Source organism: Palaemon carinicauda, chromosome 7, assembly GCF_036898095.1.
Source record: "Palaemon carinicauda isolate YSFRI2023 chromosome 7, ASM3689809v2, whole genome shotgun sequence".
NCBI lineage: Eukaryota > Metazoa > Arthropoda > Malacostraca > Decapoda > Palaemonidae > Palaemon > Palaemon carinicauda.
This window is the reverse complement of record NC_090731.1, coordinates 83,409,535-83,419,479: the sequence shown is the minus strand read 5'-3', so window position 1 is coordinate 83,419,479 and position 9,945 is coordinate 83,409,535.

Sequence of the window (9,945 nt, the reverse complement as noted above, 5' to 3'; positions counted from 1 at the left end):
TGAGGCCCCTCTTGATCTTAAAGTCACGCACCCAAAAATTCAATGTAAGTCTTTTCTTTCACATAAAAGATACTATTCCCCAATTTATGCGGCAAAACTAAAATCCCCAAGCAAACCTGCCTGTAATACTTTTCACCAGGCTGACTAGCAACATAACAGATAACACATATGTAATGAAAAAATGAAAAATAAGTTGTACAATACTTTTACTTAACTATATTATTATTTTTTCCACAGCACATCACCATCAACAGTTAACTAACTGTATCATACTTACAAAAAGTATCATAGTCAAACAAAGCTCTGTTCCTCCATTCGGAACACTTCTGCAGATATCCATGCAAAAAAAAAAAATGATACTATTACAACTACTCATTTGAGTTATGCTTATACTCTGCATTAAGTAAGGCATTCCTCGGATCCTTGGACCCACCCCTAATACTATAGTGTTCCCCATACCTCCGTGTTCATTGCATGAACTCTGGCGGTGGTCTTCCTCAAAGCATCTTGCTTGAGGGCAACAAAGCAACCTCTCCTAAGAAAAGGTTCGCCAGCATAAGAATCTGGCCTCCTTTCTTCCCCTCCACCAGGGTCAGGTAGGGCATAAAAAAAGCATCAAAACAGAACACCAGTCCAACCAAACGGTGAAAAAAAGAAAACAATTCTTCAACATCCACAACAGGAATGTCCAAATTCTCAAGTTTCAATCAGCACCTGCTCACTCACAACAAGGGACATCAAAAACTCTAAGGGCATCTCAATGCCCAAGTACAGAAAGTCTCTGTCTCTGTCTCTCTCTCTCTCTCTCTCTCTCTATTTCCCCAAGCGCGCCCACATGACGACATCGCCATCAGGGCTATGTTTTCAAACTCTCCATGCCCAATCGTTCAAATTCCAATCTGGGCAAACTACTGACACATCGCTTGCCTCACAACCAAAAACAAGCTTTCTAACAGAAGTTTCACAACAGAGACACAACCCACATACAGTGCTTTCACAACAGCGACATTCCCATCTTGTGTTCTCATCTATTTTCCTTGCATTCAAACTAAGCTGAACTCAAACTCTGGCAAACAACAACACTCATTCTAGGACACTTATTCATCTAAGCTGACCTACATCACGCAAACGAACGCTCTTGTGTTACCATCACATCATCATCTCCTACTTCGCCCTTTATAGCTCTAAGCCATGTAGGCCTGGGTCTTCCAATTCTTCTAGTGCCTTTTGGAGCCCAATTAAATGTTTGCTGAACCAATCTTTCTTGGGGAGTGCAACAACACATCACAGAGAACTAATCTGAAACCGAAACTTCCTAGTGCAATTACGAATAGGAAAAACTATTCTGATCAGATCTACGTTAAATCTCAAACAACTAAAAACATAAGGTGGAAAACATAAATTTACATTAAAAGTAAACGCTATAGAACTTCTCCAAAGTCAAAACTGTTCCCAAATTACGTTAAACTTTATTCAGAACATAACAAACTCTTCATAACCTGTCACTGAGGTCATTGAAAAAAAAAATATCTTTAATCAATTTCTAGAGAAAAAGAAAAAACTTTAAAGAAAAACTTTCTTACTTCCCCAAAACTCCTATGGGACCATCATTAGCCCAAAGAAACAATTCTCCCTCATCTTTTCCACAGAACTATCTCACAAAGCTCTGACACCATCAGACAAAAATAAACAAATTCTCACTCAGCCAACTCCACATTTTTTTTTTCTTAATCTGCGAACATATTGACACCACTCCTGCGTGTGCGCAATCTCGCATCTCTCTCTCTCTCTCTCTCTCTCTCTCTGAGCATCTCATACATTTACACGTCTGTATGCAAACGCAAACATTTATACACAGGGACTCACATGGGTCGAATTCTGCTGACCCAACCTCTCCAACAATCACAAAAATCTTTCTACCTCGCATCTTTCTTGCATTTCTTAGCGAGCAAAGAGCTTAAAGTTAAAAACATCAGAGAAAGAAAACTAAAAAAAACATAACATGTAGAGAACACTGAAACTGAAAAAACAAACTGAGCTCAAAATCTTAAAATTGTGTCCTTAATTTATACACAAAACAGGTATTACGACATAAAGAGACTACACAAACAGAAAAAGAAAACAAAACAGATAATTCACGTATACAACCCTACCTTGGTCTTGCCATAGAGTATTGTACCCTGGCTTGACTGGGATAGTGTTTCTGTCTTCCCTCTTTGCCGGTGAGTATCCCAGCTTTGAATTACGACAGTAACTCAGAGTATTCAGTCTTGCTGTCGGCAACTCTACTGACTAGTCATTCCCCTGCCGGCTCACAGTTGCAGGCATAGGAAGCCCGGCTTCCCTAGTCCACAATTGAAAGTGGTAGTACAGTTGCTGCAGCCTTCTCCCTTGTGGTCTAGAAGATATTTCTTATAGCTGGTAAGGTTTTAGGCTGAGGAATCGTTACTCCTTCACCACCCAAGACGGCGCCGGTATAGAAACTAAGTTTCTGTGTTTGCTGCCAATATATAAGACCCTTTCCCTTCCCCTTTCTGTCATTTAGTACAACATCTATAGCCGGTATTCTACAATCTCCCCGCTTGCCGGGCGGATTACGATGCCGGCCGGGCCCCTACAAAGGCGGCTTGATTGCCGCTTCGACCATCCCCCTAACGGATGCAAGGCTCCGAGAATGGTTGTGACGGCCATGACGGCTGCCAGTGGGAGACCCTTTTATCTTTGAGTATTCTTCAGTCCTCTCTTGGACTGCCATCCACAAATCTTGGAACCGGCAGAGCAGCGGGCAACAGAATCTGTGGCTGGATGGAAGCTAGAATTATTACATTCTCCCCCTTCCATTTGAATCCTCATTCTGGTAGTAGGCAGAGAGACAGTAATCCCTACAACCCTAGTTATTTTACTAAACTATAATAATACAGTAGCCCTTCTCTCCATGTTTTCTCTCTCTCTGTCGGCTAGTGCCGTCAGGTACTAGCCTAGCCGGTAGCATGCCGGCAGAACTACAATATAAGATTATACAGTAGCCAGTATTTCTGCAGTATAGTACATACAGCAGTTAGAAAACTATAGTATATAATATATAGTAGTGTGTTTTCCAACATATTCTGTGTATCCTTTCACAGCCCATTGTTGAGACTGCTATATAATGTTGAAGTGAAGTATTCCTTCAATATCCTGATGAGCCATAGGTCATCAGAACATAATATCTTTAGCCTACAATATTAATATTCCAATTGTGGGAGGGTTAGAGATAGTATACACTAACTTCAGCTCTCTGTTTTAGAGCTCTTCGACCCTAGATTTCCCTAATAAGGAAATCTTAAATATTAATATTGAGGGAGGTCACAGCAATTGGCTGGACAGGAGATACAGATATGTATCTTTCCTATTTTCTTTCTAGCTTACTATCCTAAGCCATAATGATAATAGTAAGTGCTAATTTTAATGCATGAGATTAATTTATCAGTGTGATAAATTACCCAATACTCATTTCACCTTCTTCTTTCCTTACAGGAGGAGTCCAAGGTGAAGTGTGACGTAATGTACTGTAACCACAAGAGTGGCCACAACATGTGCAGGTCTCATGCACCCTGCTCCATCGCACCTGAAACCCTGAGATACTGGGATCCCAAGGATTGCAACGTCTGCTCGGCCTTGATGACCGAGGGTTTCGGCGATCCCGAGATGACGGATTCTAGGGATACTGCGAGGGAAACGCTTCGAAAGTGGGTACGAGGGTTCCAAAAAAACTCTCCAGGACCGTACGTACCAAGCAACCCGATCAGAAGCCTGCTGTTCTCTAAGGCGACAGCTAATGCAGTCATGCCTCAGGCCCGACCCGGGCCTCTCTGCGTACAACCTGCAATTAAGGCCGATATCAACGAGGCTCTACAAGACATGGACATCCATCAGGAGAGGATGTCAGAAGTGTCCTTGGACACCGGAAAGGGTCTCCTTCAAGAAGACCCCGAAGAAGAGGTGGCCCAACCACCTGCGGAGGAAGAAGATCTCGAGTCGATGGAAGCGAAGGACCCTCTTCTATCTGTGTCGGCATTTCAGTCTGTGCCGTCAACTTCTTCGGCTCTAACCCCTCAACCAGACCTGCTGGGCCAAGCGCTTATGGCCCAGATCCAGCAGTTGGTCGATACTCTACGCAAGGAAAACGTAGATATGAGGAAGGAATCCAGGGAAGCAAGCCGCATAGTTGCTTCTCGTGGGTCCTACAAGCTGTCCAAAGTGTCTGACCTGCCACCATGTTCCGAAACCAGTCCCTGGAGGTATGCAGAGTTCATGCCCACGATGAATGGGAAACTCTACCCCTCGGAGAAGATAGGGGCCATCCCCATCGACGATATTCAATTTTGGCCAAACCTTGTGGCTTACCCGGAATGTTTCATCCAGCTGAAGAGTGAGCCGGCGTCTAAGGAAGAGATGGAACCCAAGGAAGTCATGGTTTTTTACCACGACAAAGCACAGGCTCTCTTGAGGAGTAGCCTGAAGAAGGCAGGTTATACAAACTCTAGAGTTCCTGCGTTGAGCAAGAAGCACCCTACTTTCCTTGCTTCTTCATCCAGAGCTTTCCCCTTCACGTCGAAAGCTCTCCACAGTGTGAATAAGGCAGTTGATGCAGGCAAACCATGTCCTACGCTAGAGGAGTTTAGGCCATCGTCTCTGGCCTTGCCCAGGGGCGAGAAGGATTGGAACGAGGTCCACCTAACCTTCTCGGTAGCAAAGCTCGACCGGACATTGCAGGACAGCAGATCAATGAGAACCTCCCGAAGCTGTCGGACTTTCTCCTGAGAAAAGAACAGGAGACAAAAGAGAGACTAGCCGCCTCTCTGTCCCTCAAGAACTGCATGGAGAGGTGTGCAGGCATTGCAAGCACCCCAGACATGTTTACAGTCCTAGCCAAGATGCACATGGCTAATCTGGTAAAAGACTTGTACGCTTTTTTAAAGGCCAGAAGGGCCTGTAGAGAGTTTGTGTTTGCCAACGCAACGGTCAAACACGAGCCCAGGAAGTTGACCACTTCCTGTATCTGGGGCAAGGACCTCATCCCAAAGGAAGCAGTCCAAGAGGTAGTTGCCAATGCCGCCACAGAGAATAAGAACCTTCTCCAAAAGTGGGGTATCTCTGCCAAGAGAAAATCTTCCCCTGATGCTAGTCCCCAACCCAAGAGGAAGACGAAGAAGCCAAGACTGCCTCTTCGACCTGTGCAACATCCCACGGTAACCATGATCACTGTGCCCCAAATGGTTGCTCAGCCGCAAACCACTTTCCAGGTGGTGCCTCAACAGCTGGTAGCCCAGTCCAGTCACCAGACTAAAGGCACACCACTACCTTTTGCCCGAAAGGTAGAGGATCTAGACGAGGCTCCTCAAGAAACCCCTCAAGAGATAGGGGAGGACATGGTCAGGTTGACAAACCCTCCGGATCATCCAAGCAATGAGATGCTCCAGGTAGGAGGAAGACTTCTCCACTTTCGGGATCGTTAGACCTTCAATCCCTGGGCCCAGAGCCTAATCAAGAATGGACTAGGATGGAAATGGAACAGATCTCCACCTTCATTTCCTCAATTCTTCCAATACTCCACCCCCTTATTGGAAAAATATATCTTAGAACTCTTGAACAAAAAGGTTACAAGGAAAGCAAAGTCCATCAAATTCCAGGGAAGGCTTTTTTGTGTTCCTAAGAAGGACTCGGACAAACTCAGAGTCATTCTAGACTTGTCTCCACTCAACAAGTTCATCGAGAACAACAAGTTCAGGATGTTAACCTTACAACACATAAGGACCCTGTTACCGAAAGGGACGTACACAGTCTCAATAAACCTGGCAGATGCTTACTGGCACCTTCCAGTCAGCCGTCCCCTCTCCTCCTACCTAGGATTCAAGCTACGGAAGACAAAATATGTCTTCAGAGCCATGCCCTTTGGACTAAACACAGCCCCAAGGATTGTCACGAAACTTGCGGACACAGTCGTACAACAGCTACGCTTAGAAGGCGTTCAGGTAGCTGCATACCTGGACGACTGGCTGGTGTGGGCAGCATCCAAGACGGCTTGTCTGCAGGCAGCCACAAAGGTGATCCAGTTCCTGGAACATCTGGGCTTTAAGATCAACTACAAGAAGTCCAGCCTCACTCCAGCTCAAGAGTTTCAATGGTTGGGAATCCATTGGAACTTGCAGTCACACCGCCTCTCCATTCCACCAAAGAAGAGGAGAGAGATCATGGGTTCTGTCAAGAGACTACTGAAATCCAACAGGATTTCAAGACGCCAACAGGAAAGAGTACTGGGCTCTCTCCAGTTCGCAGCAGTAACAGACACAGTGCTAAGAGCACAACTAAAAGATGCGTCAGGAGTCAGGAGAAGATACGCATCAAAGGCTCGAAGAGATCAACAGAGACTGACACTGACCTTACTGCGATCGCTTCTGACGCTATGGTTGAAGGTCAAGAGCCTAGCAAGGACCATTCCCTTACAACCACCTCAAACGTCGGTAGTCTTCCACATGGATGCCTCAACGGAAGGATGGGGAGGTCATTCCCATCAAAGGAAAGCTCAAGGACCTGGTCATCCCTGTTCAAGACCTTTCACATCAACATTCTGGAGGCCATGGCAGTCCTCCTGACGTTGAAGAAGCTATCCCCTCACAGATCAGCCCACATCAGGCTGGTCTTGGACAGCGAAGTGATAGTGAGATGTCTGAACCGACAAGGCTCGAGATCGCCCCACATCAACCACGTGATGTTGGCCATCTTTCGCTTGGCAAGAAAGAAAAGATGGCATTTATCAGCAGTTCACCTACAAGGGTTCCGCAATGTGACGGCGGACGCTCTATCCAGGTGAAAGCCGATAGAGTCAGAATGGTCCCTAGACGCAGACTCATTCTCCTTCATCTTGAAAAAAGTCCCAGGACTGCAGATCGACCTCTTCGCAACGAGCGACAACAAGAAACTACCTCGATACGTAGCCCCATACGAGGACCCTCGGGCAGAAGCGATGAATGCCATGTCCCTCGATTGGAACAGATGGAGTCATATCTATCTGTTCCCGCCAACAAACCTCCTGCTGAAGGTCCTCAATAAGCTGAGATCCTTCAAGGGGACAGCAGCAGTGGTGGCCCCCAAGTGGCCCAAGAGCAATTGGTTCTCTCTGGTGATAGAACTGAGGCTGAGGCTGTTTCCTCTACCGAACCCAGTTCTATCCCAACTGGTTCAGAAGTCGACTGTCTACGCTTCATCACTGAGAACCCAAAACCTTCATCTTATGATTTTCTCACTTTAGCAGTCAAGAAAAGGTTTGGGATCTCGAAAGACAGTATCGACTTTATAGAAGAATACAAGTCAAAATCAATCAGAAGATAATATGAATTGTCATGAAAGAAGTGGGTCTCTTTTGTTAAAGCAAAAAAACCCACAGAAATCTCGATAGACTTCTGCCTGTCCTTCTTCATCCACCTTCACGAACAAGGCTTGGCTTCCACCACAATAACTACATGTAAGTCAGCTTTGACTAGACCTCTTCTATACGCCTTCCAGGTGGACCTGTCGAACGAAATCTTCAACAAGATTCCGAAGTAATGCACTAGACTTAAACCAGCAGCCCATACGAAGCCCATATCATGGTCTTTGGACAAAATCTTGCACTATGCTTCAAACTTGAACAATGAAGATTGCTCCCTAAAGGATCTAACACAAAAAGTGATATTTTTGTTCGCTATAGCCTCAGGGGCTAGAGTTAGTGAAATAGTACCCCTATCAAGAGACGAGGGCCTTATTCAGTTCACAGAAGAGGGAGAACTGAAGCTTTTTCCCAATCCTACATTTCTCGCCAAAAACGAGCTACCCACCAAAAGGTGGGGTCCTTGGAGAATCTGCTCCCTGAAGGAAGATGTCTCTCTATGTCCAGTAGAGTGTCTAAAGGTCTATCTTCGAATAACTTCAGACTTCAAGGGAGGACAGCTCTTCATAGGCGAAACCTGAGAATCAAACTTATCCCTGAAACAACTGAGGGCGAAGCTCACCTACTTTATTCGCAGACCGGACCCTGACAGTACACCCGCAGCTCATGATCTGAGAAAAATTGCTTCCTCGCTGAACTTCTTTCAGCATATGGACTTTGATAGACTCCGCTCATATACAGATTGGAAATCCTCTAGAGTCTTTTATAAACATTAAGCGAAGCAAGTGCATGAAATTAAACACTTTGTGGTGGCGGCAGGTAGTGTTATAAAACCTGTCGTCTAGTGCTGCGATGAACAGTGAACTGTTTGGGACTTTACAGTGAATGGGTGAGAAGGTGTTAACACCTTTAAGTGTAATACCTTATAATTAAGGGTCACCCTGGTGCCCCTTGGACTGTTCTTTATAGGTGTAGAATCTAACCAATAATACCAGTGCCGTATGTACATTCGTACGCAGTGTTTGACCATATCCAACATCTAAAGTGAAATTATATTAATAATTTTGCAATATCTTTGAGTGGCCTTATTAACATATATTTCTTCCCTTACAGGTGATGAATATATATGTACTTTAAGAATGTTGGTTATGTAGTAAATGATTCTATTTTAATACATTTCTTGTTGTATTTATTTTTGCCTATACAAATAAATACTAAAAAAGTATTTGCGTCTTATTCCCCCCACAAGTAGCTGAATGAAACTAGCCAGAGTCTTTTAATTATTTTCCTAATATAAAACACTTGAAGATGCTTCTACGTGTGAACATGCTTGTGGTAAGTTAATTCCGCTTTGTTCTTATGTATACAAAACCTTGTCGCTTCTCTAGTCAGTGTTGACAGTTTCCCTGCAGGGGAGAGGAAGCCCTAAGTTAGTTCCAAACTTAGCGGATACGATGAATAACGGTAGAGTCATATATTTATGTGGTCTGGGTGACCATATAGAAGCTGATTCAAGGTGAAGGCACTTAAACAAACCCACACTTAAACAAACCCACAGATATAGCAAAGCGAAAAATCTATTTTTGGGTGAGATAGCCATGTCGTCCTGATGGACCCTCCCTCCTTTTCTAGAAAAGGAGTATACATATGTAACAAATCCCCACACGAAACTACTCTATCTGTAGCCATCCATGCTTAATTGCAACAAGGAATGGGTTGCTATGCCTTGCTCCGTAGTAGTACGGGAAGGGGATCCACCGGGTAACCTTAATGACGGCTTCCCCTCCTTTTCGCCACTCTTCACCATCAGAGCGAAAACTCTATTCAGGGAGAAGATTGCTGTGTTGTATCAAGAAATACGTCCCCTGATATTATGCGATATCCTTAAGAATTTTCTTAAGGATACTCGCGTCAGGAATTAGAATTCTGGAGACATATGGTCAATTCTTTGGGAGTATCACTGTAGCTAAATATCCCTTAGAAAGCTGCCTAAAGGAACCTAAATAGATTTTTCGCTTTGCTCAAAATCCGTTTTCTACCATGTTGCTAAATAGTAGAAAAATCAATCATTTTTTTTTTTCACTTGTCACGAATTTTCCAAAATACAATCCTACACAGAGTTAGAAAACAAAGATTTAATTCTGACCTTTACTTAAAGAAATTACGTTACTTGTCAAAATTCTAGATTTCTTCTCAACAAAAAAAACAAAAACAAAAAAAAATTGTTCAAGACATGCTCTTTAACAGTGACTGTAACATCATAATGCTTGCTCAGGGAATTCACACACCATCACATTTGCTTCATCCATTTTCGCTTATGGTCGGCCTTTTAACACATTCATGCTCCCTGCGAAATCATTTGATATCACTTTCTCAAAATAATTTGTTGACAATGCTCAGTGTCATCAATCAGACCGAACACTGGTAAACAAATCACTTATGACACACTGCAACTAAAAGAAACTAAACGCAAGATTCTTAAATCTCCTATGTGACATTACTAATTACTTAACAACTGTTGGCAACTGAACTTAATT